Source organism: Phascolarctos cinereus, unplaced genomic scaffold (assembly GCF_003287225.1).
Source record: "Phascolarctos cinereus isolate Bilbo 61053 unplaced genomic scaffold, phaCin_HiC Scaffold_726;HRSCAF=1367, whole genome shotgun sequence".
Taxonomy (NCBI): domain Eukaryota; kingdom Metazoa; phylum Chordata; class Mammalia; order Diprotodontia; family Phascolarctidae; genus Phascolarctos; species Phascolarctos cinereus.
This window is the reverse complement of record NW_027556098.1, coordinates 428,138,205-428,162,362: the sequence shown is the minus strand read 5'-3', so window position 1 is coordinate 428,162,362 and position 24,158 is coordinate 428,138,205. Positions and strand designations below refer to the sequence as shown.

General features: G+C 41.9%; 1 pseudogene; it reads right to left on the bottom strand.

Annotated features, from left to right (window-relative positions):
- Positions 1-4,057: 4,057 nt before the first annotated feature.
- LOC110197845 (ubiquitin-conjugating enzyme E2 J2-like) lies at positions 4,058-9,191 on the bottom strand (annotated as a pseudogene).
- Between the last annotated feature and the right edge of the window lie 14,967 nt (positions 9,192-24,158).

Genomic DNA, 24,158 nt, shown 5'->3' with positions numbered 1-24,158 from the left:
GAATAAATCGTCCACCACCTTTCTGGCCAGTTGGGGAGTGGCCAGGAACCTGGAGGCCCAAGGTCTCCCTTGGGCTCAATAAACACACACAGAAGAATACATATACCCATTATTTTTTCACTTTTAAAGTACATTTTGTTTCCAGTCAGTTTATTTAAGACACTAAATATGAGATGGGAATGTTTAGAAACGGAGCCCAACCTCTGGCCAGGTCCCATAGAGAGGGGCCCATGGCCCCTGGGAGCTAGCTTCTCTGAGAAGGCAGCCAGCGGTGGTCCACACTCTGGAGTTCCATATGCTCTCCCTTATGGTGTCCACAGCACCTGGGGAGATACTCAATCATCTCATAAAACCAGAGAGAATTCAGGGTGCCTCTGAAGGGGGAGAAGAAAGCACATTCTAACCCTGAAAGGCTCAAACACAGCTCTTTTCTTCTTTCCTGGTGGATTACAGGATCACAGTTCACCTGGAAGGGCTACTCCCCCAGCCCCTCCCCCACTTCCCTCAGAGGGTCCAGGCCTAGGAAGAGGAGGCATTAATGAGATGAGTGATGATGATAAGGGCCTTCAGGAAGACAAAAAGGGAGGTGGTTTGGGTGAAAGGGAGATGTCCATAAACCATGCTGCTGAAACTACAACTGAATATGACAATTCCACCCTCATTCTCGAGGTCTGCAGAGAAAGTCAGAGTCAGAGGGTTAGAGTCATACGGCCACAGGCAGAGAAAGAGGGCACAGAGAAAGGCCAGTTAAGAACAGGAGCCATTTCTGATGACCCAGAGTGTCAGAGGGGCATGGTGAAGCCCCAACCCCACTGCCCTTCCCCAAAGCCCAGTGATGATCCAGGGCTCTCCACTGCCCCGGGCCTGTTGGCCTTGCGTGTGATGGGCCTGCTGAAACATATGTGTCAGCTAGCAACATGTGGCACCCCAGGAGGACCCTCCCCTCCCTGACAATCCCATGAAAGGAATCTGTTGACTAGGACATTGTGAAAGCTAGTAAGGGTGTGATGCAGCCGATTGCCACAGGGTGGCAACATTGCACAGGGAATAATGAGCAAAGATGGCGCTCTGAATGAAGGAGCTCTTGGCCAGCACCCTTGTAGCATGTTCAGTCCCATCTCCCACCTTCTTTAATTAGAAGAGTCTTTGAGTTCCAGTCCTACTTCTGACTCTCACTACTTGTGTGACCTTGAGCAGGTCTCTGTACCTCAGTTTCCTCAACTGTCTGATGGGGGAGGGGATGGAGTAGATGGGCTCTAGATGAGCCCCTCCATGGAGGGGATCCTCTCCCAGGCTCCAGAGGTCAGGGGCGGCCCCCCTCCAGGCTCAAGCCTTGCCCAGAGTATCCACTGCCTTCTGAGCCGCTCTTTATCTAAAGCCACCCATCTCTCTTCCTGAGGCCAGATGGTGTCTTTTTGCTTGTATTTGTAGCCCTGAACTTTGAACAATGTCTGGCACACAGTAAGTGGGGGCCTCTTCTCAGTCCTTTTCCTTGACTTCTCAGAAGCCTTGGACATTGTTGATCACTCTCTTCCTTGAAACTCTCTTCTCCCCAGGTTTTTGGGACACCACTTTCTCTCCTGGTTTTCCTCCTTCCTATCTCAGTTTCTCAGTTTCCTTTGCTGAATCTTCATCCAGGTCATGCCTGCCGGCAGGGTGGGTGCCGCAGGGCTCTGTCCTGGGCCCTCTTCTCTTCTCCCTCTTTGCTGATGATTCTCAAGTTTACCTATCTGGCCCTAACCTCCCTACTGTCCTCTGGTCTTGCCTCTACATCTGCCTATTACACATCTTGAACCAGATGTCCTATAGACACTTAAATTCAACAAACACAAAACTGAACTCATTATCCTTCCTCCTAACCCTTCCCCCCACACACACTTTTCCTATTACTGCTGAGGCATCACCATCTTCCCAGTCCCTCAGGCTCCCAACCTAGGAGTCACCTGGTCTCTCCCTCTCTCACCTCCCATATCTAAGCCATTACCAAGGCCTGATGATTTCACCTCAGCAACATCTCTTGAATACATCTGCTTCTCTCCTCTGCTGTTGCCCCCCACCCAGATGTGGGCCCTTATCACCTCACCCCTGCCATAGGTACTGCTAGGGGGGGTCTGCCTGCCTGCCTCAAGTCTCTCCCTACTTCAGTCCATCCTCCATTCAGCCACTAAAATGATTTTCCTCAAGTGCCCATTTGACTGTATCGCTCCCCTACTCAATCAGCTCCAGTGGTTCAGTATCACCTCCATAAGCTGGCTCCCTCCTACCTTTCCAGGCTTCCTGGCTCTTCCCCAGCTGCAGGCATTTTCCTCAGCTGTGCCAATGCCCAGAATGCTTTCCTTCCCCACCTCTGCCTCCTGGCTTCCTTCAAGTCTCAGCTAAGATCTCATCTTCCCCAGGAAGGCTCTGCCAGCCCCTCTTCCCTCTAATAGTTCACCTCCCATAAGTATCACCCGTCTATTCTGCATGAACCTTTGTACAAAGTTGTCTATATGTTTCATCCCCCATCAGACCAGGAGTTCCCTGAGGACAAAGACACTCTTTGTCCTCCTTTGTATCTCCAGTGCTTAGCACAGTGCCTGGCCAGCTACTAGCAGGTGCTTAATAAATGTTTATTGATTGACTGACTGGTGGGGCCAAACAGGTTGTAACTCTGTGTATAAACAAACAGCTGAAAGATGCCAAAGAGCTACAGGCCAGTGAAGGAAGCTACATGTGGCAAGAGAAAGTGGCAGATCCTGGGAAGCTCGTCATGCCCAGGGGAATCAAGAAGTGCCCTCCCCACCCCAGATGTTGTGTGGCTTCAATGTGACTGGCTGGGAAAGGACGTCAGAGTCTCCAAAGGTGAGCAGGCCCACAGCCATTGGGAGACTCCTAGGATCATGTACTTGAAGGTGGGAAGGCCCTCAGAGTCCATCTAGCTCCATCTCCACCATGTCACACATGAGAAAGCAGAGGCCAAGAGAGTCTTAGAGGCTTGCCTGAGGACACACAGCAGAAGCAGTCCAGCTGGGAACCAAACAACTTCTCTATCTGTACAGGCCAGTCCTTTCCAACATACCACTCTACCCCTCAGAGGGCCAGGGTCTTGGGAAGAGGACCCAGACAGGTCTGAGGGGAGGATGGTCTGAAGCCAAGATGCCAAAGAGCACAGATGGAGAGGGACCAACTTCTGCCACTCCTGGCCTCCATGAGCCTCCATCTTAGAGTGGGAGAGACCCTCACATTGGATCAGGCTTCTTTCCAAGAGCTCAACCAGGAAATCCCTGTGGCTCCTCCTACACTCTAGCCAATGGCTTCCATGGACTTAACCTGCCCTCTTTCTAAGTGTATACTTAGAGATATATAACTAAACAACTGTGGGTAGAGGGTGAACAGCTATGGGCCAAGGGGAAATAAGCAACATCCAGTGGAGGGTGGGAGCCAGAGACATGTCAAACTCAACAGTCACCTCCCAGAGATCAGATAACCATCCCTACATGGGTCATTAGTCCCAATTGCTGTCTATGTGAGCTCTAATTCTTTTTTTTCCAGTTTCTCTGCAGATTTATTTAAATAAACAATGACATCTTGCAAAACGGAATCTTAATTTCACGTTTTTGAGAGGGTGTAGGGTGGTATAGAAGGAAAAGACCCTTTCCTAAAAGTCATTTCTTTTGTCATTCTAAGTGAACACAAACACAGTAAAAATGCTGAGATAAATTGATGATGGCCCCGGCTTAGTCTGAAAGTTTGTCATTGGCCATCAGAAGCATCTAACAGGTGACTGGCTATGTGAACTCCTAAGAGTCCCTCCTAAGCCTGTAAGACATCCATTTTGACAAAAAAACAAAAAACAAAAAAACAGTTAGCCAACACAAAGCATGGCTGAAGATCAGCTGTGAAATGGGGAGCAGTCAGGCTCCTGCAGGGCAGTCCAGTGAGCCCCCCAGGACACCCTGCCAAGTTTTACACTGGCCACTTCCATCTCACTCCAGATCAGAGTCCTTCACCTAAACTAAAAACAGTATGTGCAACAAGGGCTAGGCATTGAGTTTCAGAGTTTTTTTGAACAACCGAATTATGTAAAATGAAAAACATGTTTACTTCAAACAGGTCCAACAAACTGAACGGGGGCTCATGCTAAAAGTCCGAGTGCTAGCTTCTCATTCATGGTGCTGAGTTTCTCTACAGCCACAGACACACAAGGAGGTTAAGAAGGCAGGAATTCAAGAGTCTCACATATTTCCCAGATTCCAGCCACACAGGCTCTGGGATCTGGCTTTGACTGTGTTTTGTCAAGGCTTCCAAAACTAAACCCCAGGAGCCCAGCAGGACCAGACCCAGCTTGGTTGTTATCTGTCCCAGGGTCACACTCTGATGACCAGAGTCTCGTTAGCTTCATTCTGACCAAGGTCTTGGAATCCCAGCCTGAGGCTCATGCCTAGATCATGCTTTGCAGGACATACTTGACTGTGTAGGTAAAGGTGGTGACGCCGACTATGACAAACAGGTTGGCCAGAGCGCCTCCCAAGAGTCCAGTGGTTTTGGTTGGCCTGCTGCAGGCCCTCGTGGTTGGGGCTGGCCAGCAGCACATGCCCATTTAGAAGCTGAAGCCCATTCTGCCATGGTGAGTGTTCCCTTCAGGGACCACATCTGGCAACAAGAGGGGCTACAGTCGGCTACTGAGCTCATCTTGTGCATTCTGTTTTTGTTTTATCTCCTCCACCACTTCAGGAAACAATTCACAAAATACTTTGTCTTTTAAGTTAAATGCCAAACTCTGTTTGGTAAGTTGCATTTTTGTGTAGTCTGAAGTTTCTATGCTGCCCAATGTGGGGCCCTTTTCCACCATAAAGCTGATCAAGATTGTTGAGACTGATCAAGCTGGATTCCATGTATCAGGGTTGAAATCAGTGATTAAAAGTCATAACCTTGTATTACATTTAAATTTTCCATTGGGAGTTACATAAATACTAGGAGGTTTAAAAGGAAATTTTCTAGGGAAAATTAGTTTTCATGATAATAGCCTTATATTTGTGCTGAACCCCTCCCTTTGAATATTCTGGAACTATGAACTCCTGGGAGAACTTTGGTTTGCCTTTTAAAAGGGAACATAGAAGCTGGGGAGCTGATGGAATCTTTTGGTAAAGGTGGGTACATTTTAGATACTTGGGTAGTTTGGGGGTTGTTACAGAGATTTTCAAATGATTTAATCCATTCTTTCATTGATTCTAATTCAGACCTATGCTCTTTCCTTTGACTCTGAGTACCATTTATCATAGCTGTCCCACTCAAGAGGCTGAGTTTCTGCATTCATCAGTTTCTGCCTTAAATACTTTAATCTGGTCTTATCAAAGCTGCCCCAATAAGTCCAGGAAGGGTTTAGGGTCATCACTAGTGAAATCAACCCAATCCTGTCAATAGGAGGGACAGTCAAGGTCCTGTTTCTTATGCATTTGAAAGGCACATGTTTGTTCTGGTGGTTTTCTAATAGGAACTGCTGTATCTTCTCCCATGCCTTTGCAACACATCTGTCCCATTTTAAAGGTATACACTCAAAGATAATGAAACCACTTAACTAACAAGGATACACAATACACAAATACACTATGAGGGAATATAACAACATAACTATGCAAAACACAAATACACAATTACAAGTATTCCACGCATTTAGGGTTAGGGTTAAATGCTAGCAATTCATTTGAATTACAGAAGTAAACATTGCACAATTCTAACCAAATGCACAATTAACTTGTTAATTTCAACCAGTTTAACTGTGCACAAACAATTCTTATGAAAAATAGTGCAGACATAAAACCATAGCTCAGACTGCATTTATAAAAGACAGAAGGGAAAAACTGCAAGCCATAGCTGGCCCTGCATTATAAGAGAAAAGACACATGCAAAAGCCAAATCCATGGGCAACTCGTTTCTTTTACTTGCTAACGCAGATCCCTTTATGTGTGCAAATAATCTGATTCCATCCTTTACTCTGGTATGCTCTTCCCCTAGTATCTCCATTTTTTCCATTAATTTCCACTCTTTCCCACACTAAGGACTCCTTTCCTATTGTCACAAATAAAACCATCTCTCAAAACACTCTCAATGATCCATGCATCCCCATGAGATATTGTCCAATATTTTTTTCTCTATTTCATGGCTAAACAGCTAGAGATGGCCATTTATAAGTGCTTTCCCTTGCTTTCTTTGGAACTCTCTGCAGTCTGGCTCCCAGCGTCATTGTTCAACTGAAACTTCTTTCTCCAAAATTACCAATAATCTTGAAATTGCTAAATTCGATACCATTTCTTGATCCTCATTCTTCATGGCTTCTCTGAAGGCTTTGACACTGCAGATCTCCCTTTTTCTTGATACTCTCCTCTCTAAGCTTTAGTGACACAACTCTCTTCTGGTTCTCCTTCTACTATATCTGAAGTGAAACTCATTCTCTTTGACCCAACCCTCCCATCTGCCTACTTTCCTAATGCTATCCAAAGAATCCTCCAATAATCCAGGCTCAAAGATGAAGTGTCATGCACTCCTCATCAGCTCTCACACAGTCACCCTTCTGACCCACATATTCAATCTGCAGCAAAGTCCCATGATTCCACTTGTGCGAATCTCTCCCATGCACCCCCTTCTCTCCCAGCACTGTCACTGTTTTGGTTCAAGCCCCAAACACCTCACACCTTAGGTATTGAAGAGCCTGCTTGTTGGTCTGGCTGCCTCATCTCCCCCCACTCCACTCAATCCTGAACCCAGTTGTCAAGTTCATCTTCCTAAAGCTCTCACCTGAACACATCCACACCTACTTAACAACCTCTAGTGGCTCTGTAGCAAAAGGGTCAAATACAAAATCCCCCCAGGGCTGCTAAATCCCTTCATCACCTCCCCCTCCTACTCTTCCAGTCTTCTTTCACCCTAATCCCCACCACCACCATATATGCTATAATCCAGTGGTATGGGCCTCCTTTCTGTTCTATCGACAGCACACTCCACCTCCTGACTCCATGGGTTTTTCTCACTGTCCTTTTTGCCTAGAATACTCATCCTGGCTTCCCTTAAGCCCTAGCTAGAGCCCACCTTCCATCATAAGCCTTTCCAGTCCTCCTTCACTTTAGGGCCTTCCCTCTCTTGACCAGCTCCAATTTATCCATCTAGAGTGCATTTCTACAAAGTTACTGGAGTGATGTCTGCCCCACCGTAATGGGAGCTCCACTATATCTGGGGATGACCCTTACATCTCTTTGTCTTCCCAGTGCTTAGCACAGGAAGTAGCATGGAGCAGGGTGCTTAAATATATCTTGATGTGAAGGTCTAAGAAAGAGTTCATATTGGATAATCTAAGACCTTTTTGCACTTATGAGAGAATTCCAGGCCCCCAAATTCCAAATGCTGACTTCTTATATGATCATAGATTTATCCCTAAAAGGGCATGGAGTCCAACCCCCTCATTTTGCAGATAGGGAAACTGAGGCTCCATGGTTCAGTGACTGACCTAGGAAGCCACTGCTAAAAAAAAAAATCTGAAAAAGGATTCCAAGGCAGGTTTTCTAGCCCCCAAATTTAGCCCTTCCTTCACCATAACACATAACAGCCTCTTGTAATCACAGCTCTCATAGACCTGCTTTCACCTCACTCACCTAGACAGTGGCCTCAGGCCTCCTTGCTCCAGCATCCATGGTGCTTCCCTTTGCTCAAAATAAGAGATCACATCTTCTCTGGGAACTGGAATTCCTGGGCATGTGGAATCAGTTAAGGATGAGCATGGAGAGTAACTTGTAATTTAGTTCTCTTTAAGAAAAGGAGTGTGGACACAGAGTGCTCCACTTCAAGAATCACTCCATTCTGGTCACACATGACCCAGATCAGCCTCAAGCCCCAGCTCTGGGAAACTTGATGAATCATCCTTTGCCCTCTCCCCCTATATTGGCTACTCTCTCCCTGAACCCTAGATAAACCATGTGTACTGTTCATTCAGGGAGTGTTTCCCTCTTTAGGGGAGAGGCTCCTGCTGGCAAACTCAACAAACCTTAGGTGGTCCAAACTTTCTTTCTCAGCCAGTCCCTTATTCCTGGCATCCACAGGGGCATGCAAGCAAGGATGCCAGGGTGGTTCCCAGGATGCCTGAAGGATAGTTTCTATGGCATTAATTTTGGGGATTTCTGGGGAGAGGTCAGAGAGAAAATCATGGAACCACTTTGGAATCAGAGAATTTGGTCTTGGTGCACCTTCTTCATAGAAGAAGGGATTCATTACAGCTTCCATTGTCTAGAAAGCAGAGGCAGCTGATACTGCAGTGGAGAGAGACCTGGGCCTGGAGTCAGGGTTGCCTGAGGTTAAATCTGGCCTCAGATAGTTAGTACCTGTGTGCCCCTGGACCAGTCACTTACCCTCTATTTGCCTCAGTTTCCCAACTCTAAAATGGGGGGAATAATATCACCTAACCTGGAAGGTTATGATGAGCATGAAGGGACATAATATTGTAAAGAAAGCCCTTGGCACAGCCCATGGCAAATAGCAGGTGAATATAGATGTTCATTCCCTTCCCTTCCTTTCTCACTGTCTGTGCTGGAAGTTTGGGGTAACAGGAAGGAAGATGAAGGACAAACCTGCTACACCAGATACATTGAAGAGCTGTGAGCTACCACTGTCTGCTCGTTCAAAGGAAGAAGATTCCAAATCCTCGGCCCATCCCAAAGAGGATGGGGCTGCAAGGAAAAGCCGCCTGAGCAGTTCTCAGAGATTTGGCAGCAGAATTCACACCGAGGTAGAGGTTCGAATTTTAACCTCTGAGATTAGATCCACACCTGAGATGCTTCCACACTGATTGGATCTCTGACCTGAAGCTACCAGGAATTGGTAAGAGACACCTTGAGGAGCAACAAAGGAAAGCCTCAAGTCCTTATCAGACAAAGCAATGACTTCCTAGAGGAAAACCAGGGAGCAGGAGGGGTCTGTGTCTTGAACACAGGAGACCAGCACTTTTCACTCTCTAATAATCGACAGATGCGCCAAACCCTGCACACTAGGGAATGAAGATGTTCTCTCTGATTGAAGACTCAGTTAGCAGGGGAAGTGTCCTTACCCAGGGAGAGAAGGTTCTGGGCATTCTCCAGCATGACCTCCTTATACAACTCCTTCTGAGGACGGTCCAAGAGGCCCCACTCCTCCTGGGTGAAGTCCACAGCCACATCCTTGAATGTCATTGTCTCCTAAATCACCAAAAGTCACAGGACATGGAGCTGAAAGACACTTCAGAGTTCAATAATTTACAGGAGGAAACCTGAAGCCCAGAGAAGGGATTTGCCCTTTATGAATGTCAGAGTCAACTGTTGAAACCAGAGTAAGTAAGAACCCGATAGAATTTTGAGAAAAGCATTTTATATCATCGGTTGGAATAGAGCTGTGTCTGAGAAATGGAACGTGTTTCCTGATGGAATCAGGGAGAAAGTTTGTGTTCTATTTGTGAGGTGCATCTGTGGAGGAGAAAGAGAGAGGGTGATGTGAAATTTCTTCCTTATCAGAACTGATGTAAGTGATATATTGTAAAGAAAGGTCTGGCAGGTACACTGCATTCTGGGGAAAAACATTTAATACATGAGAATAAAGTTAAAGAAAAGATCTAGTGAGCTTCCTGAATGGCTGAAATAAAGTTATCTAGATGAAAACATAAAGAGGACTCTAGAAAGATATTTGTCAGAATCTGGACTGCACTGAGTGGTATGAGATAGCTCCCAGCCAAGTGAAGGAGCCTTATCTGTTATTATATTAGGGGCCTGAGGTCACTCTGGATATGTGTCATACCCAAAACAGCTTATGCCTTTGCTTTAGGATTGCTTTCATTTGTCTACAGCAGATAGTCCTTAATTACATTATTAATTACATTAATAATAAGAGCAACTATGATGCAGAAGGGCAATCTAGGTGGTGTAATAGATAGAGCACTGGACTTGGAATCAGGACAATATCTTTCTGAGTTCAAATATGGCCTCTAGTCACTTAACCTTTTGCCTCAGTTCCCTCATCTGTAAAATGAACTGGAGAAGGAAATGGCAAATTACTCCAGTATCTTTGCCAAGAAAAGCCCTAATGGGTTTACTAACAGTTGACCATTGCTGAAATGACTGAACAACAACAGACCCTCCACTCCTATTTTTCCTTGTCATGGTGACCAAGCCCAGTGTGGTGGAGGTGACTCCACTACATTGAAAATCCCCCAACTTATTTTTGTGCCTCTGAACCACTCTCTCTTTTCCAGCATGAGCAAGTGACCACCTTCTAACCACTTAGTCAGTGGAGATGCCCCCATGCTTCACCCAATCTGTGATACCTCCCCCCGCTACTATGCCATTTTTGGCTCTCAAGAGCAAGGTCTCTCAACCAATGAAATTTGATATTTTGCCATGACTCTTTTGCATATTTGGGCAAGAATAAGCCATGTATTAATCCATACTCTGCATAAGTTACACAGGAACACAGTTTCTAACAGAAAGGCTCTATAATAGGTCTCAGACTCTAATGTCATGTTCATTACTTATTTACCAGCTATGGAGCTCACATGCAGAACCACGAGAATGCTGACAAAGATATCTCCATCCTGTTTTACTCAAAATTCCATGACCAAACCAAGCTTGGGAGATGGCATGGTATGGAAAGCATCCCTGGCCCCATATATTCTTGGAGCATATGTAAAGGTCCTGCCTAACCTAAGGAGAAGCCCATCCATCTTGTGACCACCTCATCAGAGGAGATATTTCCTGCTTTGCCCAACCTGTGACCCGGCTGATATAGTGCTTTGCTTATGTCATATGTCAACCAATGGAATTATTCTGTATTTGGTAGAGCTGCTCAAGAATATTTAGATATTTAGCCCTACAAAAATTGGACCCTGGAAGGAGAAATATCTCAGCTTATGAGGAAGATCTGAGGTCCACTTCATTAGTGTGGACCATGGACCCTTTAATAAAGTGCCATTAGTTCAGAGCTCTGCCTCAGTCTCTCTTATTGTAGTTTGGATTATTTTAATCCCCCACAAATGTCTAGGAAGGTCCATCACAGAACTAGAAATACCCAGTGATAACTATACAATGAATGCCATAAAATGGAGTTTATATGGATAGTAAGAAGGACCTGAGGGCAACATTATCCACAACTAAGCATTAACACTTGATTATAATAATATCAAGCTGCTACAATAAAATAAGAAAAATTGAAAGTTAAAATGATTGAGCAAAGGAAAAAGAATCTGACCATTGATAGCTACTTTAGTGTAAAAGAAGATCTGGTTGCATATTCAGAGGAAGATAGTGAGGATATAAAAAAAGCCACTTCAGTAATAAAGAGTAATGTCAAATTGTCACTAGTCCAAAAAGAAATCTTGGAAAAACTTGACAGGGAATTCAAAAATCAAATAAAAGAGAACAAGGAAAAATAGGGAAAAAAATAAAAGCAATTCAATAAAACTATGAAAAGAAAAGGAACCAATTAGAAAAAGATGCAAAATCTTAAGGAAGAAAATAAAAAGGAATTCAAAAATCATATATGAAAGAACTAGGAAAATCAAAAAAAAAGTAATTCAAAAAATATGAAAAGAGAGTTAACCAATTGGAAAAAGATAAAAAAATCTTATTGGTTTGTCGTTTTCTTTTTCTTGGCTAGGCAGTGGGGTTAAGTGACTTGCCCAGGGTCACACAGCTAGTAAGTGCTATGTGTCTGAGGCCAGATTTGAACTCAGGTCTTCCTGAATCCAGGGCCAGTGCTCTGTGGACTGCACCACCTAGCTGCCCCTAAAAAGATAAAAAACTTAAGAAAGAAAATAACTCCTTGAAAGCAAGAATTGGGCAAGTAGAAACCAATGACATTATAAGACACCAAGAAATAACAAAACTGAAAAAAAAATAGAAGAGAATATGAAACATCTCATTAGAAAAACAACTGATCTGGAAAACATATAAGAATTATTGGACTACCTGAAAGTTATGGTCAAAAAAAGAATCTGGACACAATATTACAAGAAATCATTAAGGAAAATTGCCCTGAAGTTCTAGAACAAGACGGTAAAGTGGAAATAGAAAAAACTCACTTTTTTTTTGTCCTGTGTCTCTGCTAGTGGCGCCATGGGTCACCAGCAGTTCTACTGGAGTCACCCTCGAAAATTAGGCCAGGGGTCTTGGTCATGCTGCATCTGTTCAAACCGGCATGGCCTGATCTGCAAGTAAGGCCTGAACATGTATCACCAGTGCTTTCCAGCAGAATGTGAAAGACATTGGCTTCATCAAGTTGGATTAAGTCATATTTATGGATCTTGCAGCAGTGATTACACTGACCATCAGTGACTACCGTTTTACTGGATCCTGGACAACCTAAAGATCGATCCTATTATACGTGCTATGCCAATTTGCACATACAATTTTAAAATGTCATCCTTAGTTATTAAAATTTAGCATGAACTTATTAACCCATCAACAAATTATGTGGAAATACCAAAAAAAAAAGGCACAGAATCATATCTATCCCTAAGTGTTTAATGCAGTAGGAACAAATGAAGCTCAGAAAATGAAGGTCCACTTCTAGTTCTGTTTCAAGTTATTTATACCTTTGATTTTTCTCCCTGTCAGACCTGGAAGGTCTTCAGAGGTCCTTTTAATTGATAGCTGAACAATTACCTCTAACACATAAGTAGTTATCCAGCTTTTGCTTGAAAACATCTGGTTAAGAAGGTAATTGCAATCTCCCAGGATCAGTCATTTCCTTTCCTAGTTGTATTTCAGATTATCAAAAAGACAGGCAACTAAACAATTAAATATAACCCTAAGGTTGCTTGCTAGATGACTAGAATGAGAGTACTTTTTTTTGTGGCAGAGTGCACTGAAGCCAGAAACGTATAAAAAAGAAAGAAAGAAAGAAAGGAAGGAAGAAAGGAAGAAAGAAAGAAAGAAAGAAAGAAAGAAAGAAAGAAAGAAAGAAAGAAAGAAAGAAAGAAAGAAAGAAAGAAAGAAAGAAAGAAAGAAAGAAAGAAAGAAAGAAAGAAAGAAAGAAATTTCACCACCTGAAAGAGGTCCCAGGAAGAAAACGTACAGGAATGTCATAGCTAAGTTTCAAAATTCCCAGGTTAAGGAGATGAGACTGCAAGCAACAAGAAAAGAAGCTTAAATACTGTGGACAAACAGTCAGGATTTCACAAGACCTGGCAGCTCCTATACTAAAAGACCATAAGCCTTGGAACATTATATTTTGAAGAGTAAAGGAGCTGGGGTTGCAACCAAGAATAACTTACCCAGCCAAGTTGAGTATAATCCTGAGTGAAAGAAATATATGCATTTGACAAACTGAAAGACTTTTAGCTAATTGTAAGGAAAAGACCAGAACTTAATAGAAAATTCAGTATAAAAGATCCAGAAGAAATATAAGGAAAATGTTAAAGACTAATTATAAGGCACTCATTAAGGTCAAATTGTTTACTTATGATACATGAAAATGTTATCAGCATTCTTAGAACTGTCATCATTACTAAAATACTGTATTTCACCACATAATCACCAGATTTCATGCCATCTTTTTTGGCAAAAAAAAAATGGGGTGTGACCATTATGTGAAGGGTTTTTTTTTTAATTGTGCCAGTATAACTTAAAAATCATTTATTACTAAACTGTCTTTGGTGCATGATATTTGCCCATCATCAGAAAGAAATGCTTTGCATGTTAAAGTAGTGCTGGTGAATGAATTGTACAGTTTAGCTAGTGTGGGTATTGGGTTGAATGACAATACCACAAGTACTGCAGCACTCTAAAAAAACATGCAAGTTGGCTTTCAGAAATATACTGACAATGCATGTTTGCTGAGAATTCTAGGCTTGCAATGCGTGAGAGATAAATGCACATCCATATGCCACTGGTGAATGCATTGCTACTCTGTTTACCTTTTAAGCTGTGTGATGAACAGGATTATACCACAAGATGGTTATGAGATGAAAGATTATAAACTAATTTTTGGCTGAAAAAAACAGGGTGCCACAATTATGTGGCGGCAACAATTATGCAGTGAAATATGGTGGCTTGAAAGAAAGGTTGGGATTGTGTATGAAGGGATGACTCTAAAAAACAAAATTGGGTAGGGAAAGGCAAAAAGCAATTTTCTCATAAAAAGGGGTCATGAAAGAAAAAACTAATACAGAAGAAGCAGGTGGGGGTGGAGAGCTGGTAATGTTGGAACCTTACATTCATCAGAGTTGAAAATGAAACAACTTAGACATCTAGAGAGGTTTAGCAGTCTTCTGAACTTCTAATGAGGTGAGAAAACTGGAGGGCAGGATGGGGAAGGGACTTTTAGATGGGTACATGGATTAAGATTTAATTAAAGAAATAAACAAGGTAATTACATTTTGATCAAACATACCATGGACAATGAAGCAATATCAATACTGAACCTACACGCACCAAATACTATAGCACCTAAATTTTTAAAAAACATGTTCAATGAGTTACAGGTGAAGATGGATATTGTCACTAAAATAGAAGGGAACATTAATTTTCCTCTGTCAGAACTCAATAAATCTAACAACATAATAAATAAAAAAGAAGATAAGTAAGTGAATAGAATTTGAGATAAGCTAGATATGATAGATTTCTGGAGAGAAATGAATGAAAACAGAAAGGAATACACTTTTTTCTCAGTGGTTCCTGGTATATTTACAAAGATTGACCATACATTAATGCATAAAATTTTTATAGTTAAAAGCAGAAATATTTAAAAGTGTCCTTTTAAGATTCTAATGCAATAAAAATTGTATTGAATAATAGAGCAAGGAAATAGATTAAAAACTAATTGGAGATTAAACAACCTAATCTTAAAGAATGATTGAATTATAAAACAAATCATAGAAACAATCAATAATTTCATTAAAGAGAATGACAATGAGATTTCATATCAAAACCAATGAGAAACAGCAAAAGCAGTGATTTGAGGAAAATCTGCTTCTCTAAACGCTTACATCAATAAAATAGAGAAAGAGCAGACTAAGTAATTGAGTGCACAATTTAAAAACTAGAAAAAGAACAAATTAGAAGGCCCCAATTAAACCCTAAATTGAAAATCCTAAAAATTAAAGGTGAGATTAATAAAATTGAGAGTAAAAAAAAAAGCCAAAACATTGGAATTAATAAATAAAACTAGGAGTTGGTTTTATGGGGAAAAAAATAGGGGCAGCTAGGTGGCGCAGTGGATAGAGCACTGGCCTAGATTCAGGAGGACCTGAGTTCAAATCCGGCCTCAGACACATAACACTTATTAGCTGTGTGACCCTGGGCAAGTCACTTAACCCCATTGCCTAACCAATGAATGAATGAATGAATGAATGAATGAATGAATGAATGAATGAATGAATAGACAAATAAACAATTGGTTAATTTGATTAAAAAAGAGAGAAAACCAAATCACTAGTATCAAAAATAAAAGTGTGAATATACCAGTAATGAACATGAAATTTAAGTAATTATAAGGAGTTATTTTGCCCAATCATATGCCAATAAATTCAACAATTTAAGAAAAATGGAAGACTATTTACAAAAATATAAATTGCCTAGATTAGCAGAAGAGGAAATAGAATATCTAAATATTTTAGAAAAAGAAATTTGCCAGGCCATAATTGAGCTTCCTGAGAGAAAAGCACCAGTACCAGATGAATTTATAAGTGAATTCTATAAAATATTTAAGGATCAACTAATTCCAATGTTAAATAATTATTTGGAATAATAGGGAAAGAAAGGATCCTTACCAAACTCCTTTTATGAAATAAATATGATATTGATACCTAAACCAAGAAGAGTAAAAACAAGAAAGGAAAATTATAGACCAATTTCATTAATGCATATGGATACAAAAACCCTTAATAAAATATAGCTAAAAGATTACAACAATAGATTACAAAGATTATACCAGGAATACAGCAGTGGTTTAACTGAAGAAAACTATTAACATAATTGATTATATCAATAATAAAAAAATTTTAGTCATATGATTTTATCAATAGATGCAGAAAAAGCTTTTGATAAAGTCCAACATTCATTTTTATTAAAAAAAATTGAAAGTATTGATATAAATGGATTGTTTCTCAAATTGATTTTTTTAAAAAGCATTTGTCTAAAACTTAGTAAGCTTAATTTGTAATGGGGCTAAACTAGAAGTCTTCCCAGTAAGATCAGGTGTGAAACAAGGATGACCACTGTAACAGACATCATTCAATATTTTATTGGAAATCCTAGCAATAGCAATAAGAGAAGAAAAAGAAATAGAAGGAATCAGAATAGGAAATGAGGTAATAAAACTATTTCTTTTTTCAGGCAATATGATGATATTCTTGGAAAATCCCAGAGTCAATTAAAAAGTTAGTTGAAAAAATTAATAATTTTAGCAAAGTAGCAGGACATAAAGTAACTCCACATAAAACACCCGTGTTCTCGTATGTAACAAAACTCTTGATAGAAGAGATAGTAAAAAATGCCCCATTTCAAATAACTCTAGACAGCATAACATACCTGGGAGTGTACTTGCCAAAACTGGATGGCTAGATCATAGCTAAACCAAACTGGAGTTAGATTAGCCTGTGCCATTCTCTCCCACTCCTCCTTTGGAAGCTTGAGTGGGGGAGGGATGCAGCCAGAGAGCACATGCAACAGCTCTGGAATCAGCAACAAACACCCTTTTCATATGGTGGATTCCAGAAGCGAGGCAATTTTACTAGGAAGTTGACAAGCTGAATTCTATACTGCATTAAAGAAATGGTTTTTGCGGCTTTAGCCTAGGAAGAAGTGGACCCTAAGCCAATACAGCTTTGCAGAAATGTACCTATAACACAGACTTCATAAAAGTTGAGTTGTTATAACCAGTCTCTGGTTCCCTTTGACCAAAGATGAAGAGCCTAACACTCACTGTAGCGCTGGGGAGAAGCCCCCGGGAAGAGGCTTATCAAGGCAGCTGTTAGTTCTGCTCTTGGAGGGTTCACTTGAAACATGGAGCTTAAGAATTTGTGCTGTGTTCTATTCCGCAGTACATATTGTCCAGGGAATTAGTTCCACCATTAACTCGATGAATGTACAAAGGTCCAAAGAGTGACCACAATTTATCTTCCTGGGTAAGGTGGGATATGACCAAACACATCTCAATAAAGATTAGGATTTCTCTAATTGTTATTTGTGGCAGATGGGTTAATTGGTTGAGAGTTGCAGGTTGGAACTACTCCTTTGTATAAGCCTTTAAGATGAAGCAAGTTATTGCCTGTCGTCTCCTCTTTGGAAGGATCCAGAGCTAAGCACAAGGCCAGAGATCAGACCCTGGCACCTAGAGAGTGACTGCACCCTGTTTTCTCATCCTACATTACCCCAAAGATGGAAGCAGCCAGGCCAGTGGTAGATGAAGAATTTTTAGACCCAATCCTACAAAAGCAGCTGCAAATTCATGTCATAGTGGTACATGCTTCAGTCATGTGACTCAAGGAAAGGGGATCCTTGAGGCTAAGGTGGGGCAGTCTCTGGGCACACAGTCATAAAGAGGGGGGTGATGGTGCAAAAGTCTCTGCAATTGCAGAAGTGGCAAAGTGACAAGTCACAACTCAGTGTGCAATAACAAAAGCTATAGACAATCTATCATAACTGAGTCACTGGGACCACGCCTTGATGGGAAAGGGGTCACATCTCTAGAAACCCTCTAGATATTTTTCTTTATAGAGCAAGGCTAAGCTTACTGGGGAGTATCATGAGGCTAATGGTATATGTCCCTTGGATAAAAAGCACTTACTGAAACATATGGAGGAGGCATGGCAGAAGGGAGAGTCTTTCTTCACATGCTTAGGTTGCCTTCCTAGAGAGGGTCCAAACCATGAAGTGCCCAGGCTCAGTAGTGACAGTTTTATAAATTGTTTGAATTACAAGTCCATGGCATAATTTCTACATTTCCTGCAGGATGAAATAATGCCTTTAATATACTCAACACACATTGTTAACTTGAAACAGAGGAGCTGGGTACACTTTACACCTACAGAAATCTAGAACCACACCATCTCTGATGGCTTCCCAGAGTAAGGCTGGTGGGGGAAACAAACCAAAGATTTGAGGCTTCCCAAAGATTAAACCCAGTCCCTATAAACTCCATTTTAGGGCCTTCATTGCACGTTTATCACTGGATATTTCTAGTTCCATGATTCACAAAGATATTCCTAGACACCTGTGGGGATTATAGAGACTGAGGCAGAGCTCTGAGCCAATGTGAGCCAACGAGCTCTGGCACTTTATTAAAGGGTGGACCTAAGATCTTCCTCATGATCTGAGATATTCCTCCTTCCAGGGTCCAATTGTTAAGGGCTAGGTATCTAGACATTTTTTTTGTTTGTTTGTTTGCTTGCTTGCTTTTGGTGATGCAGTTGGGGTTAAGTGACTTGCCCAGTCACACAGCTAGTGAGTGTTATGTATCTGAGGCCAGATTTTAACTCAAGTCCTCCTGACTCATACGTCAGAGCTCTATCCACTGCACCACCTAGCTGCCCCAAGTATCTGGACATTGTTGAGCAACTATGCCAAATACAGAATAATACCATTGGTTGACATATGACACAGAGGCTAAAATAAGCAAAGCACTATATCAGCAGGGTCACAGGTTGGGCAAAGCAGGAAATATCTCCTCCGATGAGGTGGTCACAAGATGGATGGGCTTCTCCTTAGGTTAGGCAGGACTTTTACATATGCCCCAAGAACATATGGGGCCAGGAAGACTTTCCATACCATGCCACCTCCCATGCTTGGTTTGGTCATGGAATTTGAGTAAAACAGGATGTAGATAGCTTTGTCAGCATTCTCATGGTTCTGCATGTGAGCTCCATGGCTGGTAAACAAGTAATGAACATTACATTAGAGTTTGAGACCTATTATAGAACACTTCTGTTAGAAACTCTATTCCTATGTGACTTATGCAAAGTATGGATTAATATTTTCTTGCTTCTTACTGTTGTTTCCTGAATTCTGAATACAAGGAGAAAGTGATTATAAAAGTCAAAGACTGTCTTGCCAGAGTTCTGGTGGCTAGCCTTAATCCAGTTTCCAGGTTTAGGGAATGCTTTAGGAATGGCTTCCAAGAGGGGAAAAAAGAACAAAGTAAAAATGCACAGCAGAGAGCAGAAGAAAAGTTACAAGAAAGCAAAGCAAAGATGAATAGCTCTCAACACAAGGGGTCATATTTCTTATACAGGCTTTCTTGAAATGGAAATTTATTGCTATATACTCTGAACCTTTTTATGTTCTGCTGTACACATCATGACACCCTTTTTTCTCATTTTGTATTTAAGTTTAGGTTTCTTTTTCTTTAGTGTTTGAGTCAAAAAAAAGTAAAAAAAAAAAAAGGAATGGCTTTCATAAGGCTTTGGCCATCTTTTTTTCTGCCTCATCAAGGGGGTCCTTATCAGGTAGGGCCTGACAAATACCTTCCAGGGGATGTTTACAATCAGCAATTCTATACCAGTGTTCTGCCTCCCCAGGACTCACCAGAACCTGTATCAATTGAGAAATGTCAGGGAGACTGGGCTGACAAGTAGACAAAGTGAGTTGGAATTCTCCTGTCAAACTGCCTGGGTCTTCAAGGCCCTTAGGAAACTCCCTCTTTTCCTGATCTCATTCTGAGGGGAGGGATTCTCTTTAGGCAGAGGTGGATAGACTTTGGTAGGGCTGGGCAGTTTAATCTGACATGCTCACAAATCTCTGATTTCCTGTTTTAATTGAGCTGTACCATTCTATCATTGTGGAGGACACAGATCTTCTCTTCTGCTCTTTCCCCATTCTTCTTTTTTTTGGGGGGGGATTTCCTTAATTGTGGGCTCCTTTAAAATTATAAAGATTCCTAAGGCACATGTAACAATAAAGTCATCAAGTGACATTAAGGTTATGATGTGGTGGGGCAGGAGATACATTCCTTCAGACTATGTTTCCAAGGTATCAAATGGACTTAATGGCCAGATGGTACTTACACATCTGAAAAGGGAAATATTCCAACTACAAAACTTAGTAGTAAGAACCCTGCAGCCAAAGCCAAGGAAAGATGTCCATAGTGTCCTCAACAGTCTTATCACCAGAGGTAGAGAGGGAAATGGCAATGTGCTTATGTTGGGATGTCTCTACAGTTAGCTACATTTTGGCTAAAGTCAGCATGCCCTCCAAGGTCCTGTCTTTTTTTAAATTTTTTTATTAATTTATTTTGATTTATCAACAATCACTTCCATATGCTTTTGAGTTTAAAATTTTTCTCCCCCTTCCTCCCCACCACCCTCCCCAAGATGGCGCACAATCCAATATAGGCTATACATTTACATTCCTATTAAACATATTTTCACATTAGTGAAGTTGTAAGTAAAAGTTAAAACCAATAGGAGGAACCATTAGAAAGAGGAAACAAAACTCAACAGAAGAGAAAAAAAATTCACGTTCACAGTTATGATTACTGTCTTTTTCTCCATCCTCTTTTCCCCCTGTCCATGCTCCTTTCTCCTCTCTCCTTTCCTCCCCTCACTCGTGTTTTGCTTTTGACCACTGCCTCCTTCAGTCTGTCCTCCCCTCCATTATCCCCCTCCCCCTTTTTCCCCTTTCCCCTCACTGCTTTTTCCCTCCCTTCTACCCCCCTCCTTTTCCTTCCTACTGCTTATAGGGCAAGTTATATTTCTATACCCAACTGATTATGTTATGCCCTTTTTGAGCCAAATCTGATGAGAGTAAGGTTCAAACAATGCTCACCCCCCTCCCTTCTTTCCCTCTGCTGTAATAGGACTTTGCTTCTTTTCCTGTAATCTAATTTACCCTTGTCTGCCTTCTCCTTTCTCAGTACATTTTCTAAGATCAGACTAACCCATTTATTTGGATCCATTTAACCCACTTGATTAGATTTTTTTTATCATTACATCAAAGTCACCTAATATCCACCCCTTTATGTAATATATCCTTTAACATGGTGTAATAACAATACAGTTCTCAAGAGTTGCAAGTGTCATCTTCCCTTGTAGGGATGTAAACAGTCCACCCTTATTAACAACATTTTGTATCTTTCTGTCCCATTTACCTTTTTATGTCTTTTTTGAATATGGTACTTGAAGATCAAATTTTTTGTTGAGCTCTGGTCTTTTTGTCAGGAAGGTTTGGAAGCCTCCTATTTCATTGAACATCCATCTCCTCCCTTGAAAAATCATGCTCACTTTTGCAGGGTAGTTGATCCTTGGCTGCAATCCAAGCTCCTTTGCCTTATGGAATATCATGTTCCACCCTGCAGTCTTTTAATGTAGAAGCTGCAAGGTCCTGTGTAATCCTGACTGTGGTTCCATGATATTTAAATTGTTTCTTTCTGGCTGCTTGCAGCACCTTCTCTTTCATCTGGTAATTTTGGAATTTTGCTATTATATTCCTTGGCGTTGTCAATTTGGGATCTCTTTCAGGTGGTGAGCAGTGTATTCTTTCTATGGTTATTTATCTTCTGGTTCTAGGACTTCGGAACAGTTTTCCTTTATGATTTCCTGAAAGATACTGTCCAGGCTCTTTTTTTCATCATGATTTTCAGGTAGTCCAATGATTTTTAAATTGTCTCTCCTGGATCGATTTTCCAGGTCGGTTGTTTTACCAATGAGGTATTTTATGTTTTCATCTATTTTTTCATTTTTTTGTTTCTGTTTGACTGATTCTTGCTCTCTCATAGTCATTAGTTTCCATTTGTCCAATTCTAGTTTTTAACAGATTGTTTTCTTCTGTTAGTTTTTGTACTTCCTTCTTCAATTGGCCAATTGTATTTTTAAGGGATTTGTTTTCTTCAGTGTATTTTTTTTCCAATTGGCCAATTGTATTTTTTAAGGACTCTTCTACCTCTCTCATTAGACTTTTAAAATCCTTCTTGAGCTCTTCTAAGAAGGCTTTTTGGGCTTCAGACCAGTTCATATTCCCTTTTGATGTTGCAGATGTGGGTTTGTTGACAATGTTGTCCTCTTCAGAATTTCTGTCTTGATCTTCACTCTTCTCATAATATGAATCTATGGTATGTTTCTTTTTACTCATGGTGTTTCTTTATTCCCTGGCCTTTAAAGAGATTGAGCTCTCCTGCTGGGGAACAGAGGCCACTGACCCAAGCTTCTTGTGTTGGGAGCCTAGGTCTTGGTCACTGGCTTTGTGCGCTGGGGCCTCTTATGTTGGCAATTGGAGGCTGTAGGTTTTGGCAGCTTACCTCGTGTTGGGCTGGAATCAGCAAGGCTGGAACTTTCAGGCAATTCTAGGTTGCCTGCTTTTCCTTTCCTTTAGCTTTCTTCAGCTCCTTTTAGGTGGGTGCTGCAGGGTATTTATCTGCCTGGGGCCCCTTGCAATGCTGCCTCCCTTGTTTCTGCTAATTCACTGGGAGATTCCTTTGCAGTAGAGTACCAAGGCACCTGGTGGTTTTCTGAGCTGGTTTTCACTGGTTCCCCCACCCTCATTGAGACACTTGAAGGTCCACGTGTTGGTGTTTGCCTGCTCTACCACCTGGGCTTCAGGATTTCTTCCTGGTTGACAGTTGGAAGCTGTAGGGTTGTGACAGCTTACCTGGTGTTGGGTTGGAATCAGCAAGGCTGGGACTTTAGGAAGACTCTAGTTGCTTTCTTCAGCTCCTTTCAGATGAATGCTGCAGGGCGCTTATTTGCCTGGGGCCCTTTGTAAGTACTGCTTCCCTTATTTTTGCTGAGGCACTGGGAGACCCATTTGCTGGGCTGCTGCACTGCTGTTCCCCATCTTTCTTCTAGTTCAGCTGTTCCAGGGTTTTTTTTTTCTGGGGTGATATTTTCTGGGTTTTCAGAGGTTGATAGGGGAGGGTGCAAGGTCCTGTCTTCTAAGAAGCAGCCAAAAACTCAATACCATTAGCCACTGTGGATCCACATAAGCCCACTCTGAGTGGAAGCATGCCTGAGCTCCACATGCTGCTAGGGGTGATGGAAAAAACAAAGCCAATGCCCCAGAGGCAACAGCTACCTGGTCTTTAGGAAGCTTGTTTCAATAGCAGTGAAACTGCAGAAATGACACTGGCTCCTTTGGCATGTCTGGCCACCTCCCTTAGAGAAAAAATTAGTGCACTCTGAACAATGTGGACGGATGAAACCACTCATTCTCCACAATTCCAGTCACTCATAGTCTTCTTGCAAAAGGTGAGCTCTCTCCTGACATCACCCACACATATCACCTGGGGAGTAGCAACCAAAATAGCTCCCAGGGGCTTATGAGGGCAAAGGGCTTCCACAGCAGAAATGTGCTCATCAGAGGTCTCTGGCGGCATATCCACAATGAGTCCAGGTCACCCCATGCCACACCAGAGACAAACTGTTTTATCAGCGTTGTGACAGTGGTCTTGCTCCTCAGAGATCTGTAGTACTGCCACTGAGGAGGGAGCTTCTATCTCATCTACTGGTCCATTGTTCTTGGGGCCACTCCACACCACAGCCTCATCTGGTTTCTCCAGTAGACAACCCCAGACATGAGGGAGATGGCTTGCTCTTCATCCACAAACACAAGCTCCCAGCCACTGTCACACTGGTGCACACCTTGTCTTGTACTTTCAGCACTCAGGCAAGGCTGGAACTGTAGAGATCCATGTCCAGAATGCCACCCTCCTTACCCAAATGCTGGAGGTCCAGGGTCTGCTCTGGAGAAATGGTGCATTTCCCTACCCCTCATTTTCCTGGAAGGACCAAGATGATCCATCTGATGCAGTCAGATTTCCTGTCTCCATTCTGTCAGGCACCACCTCACATCACAACTTCCACCTCCATCTCCCTTCCCCCATTTTTAATTCTATTTAAGGTTTCCTTCAAGGAGTCCAAGTTACAAGAGGCTTCTCCTTTGGTGGTTTTTGTGCAGCCACCAATTAAAAGCATCCCCTCAGTGGCATTTAATTATCTTATTGGCTTCATCAAGACATTTCTTAAGGTAATTTATCCTGACCAAAAGAACCCTACATTGGCCAACACTACTGGGGGTCATTTTGGGTCAATTTCTGCCAATCAGTTAACTACTTGCAGGTTTGGGGCCCATAATATTGACATATGGCCAGCTGCTGTCCCCTTGGGGGGAGAGCTTAGGAAGTTTGGTTCCCCTTGGGAACTTGGTCAAGATCTTACTTTATTCTGGAATTTGTCTTTTTGC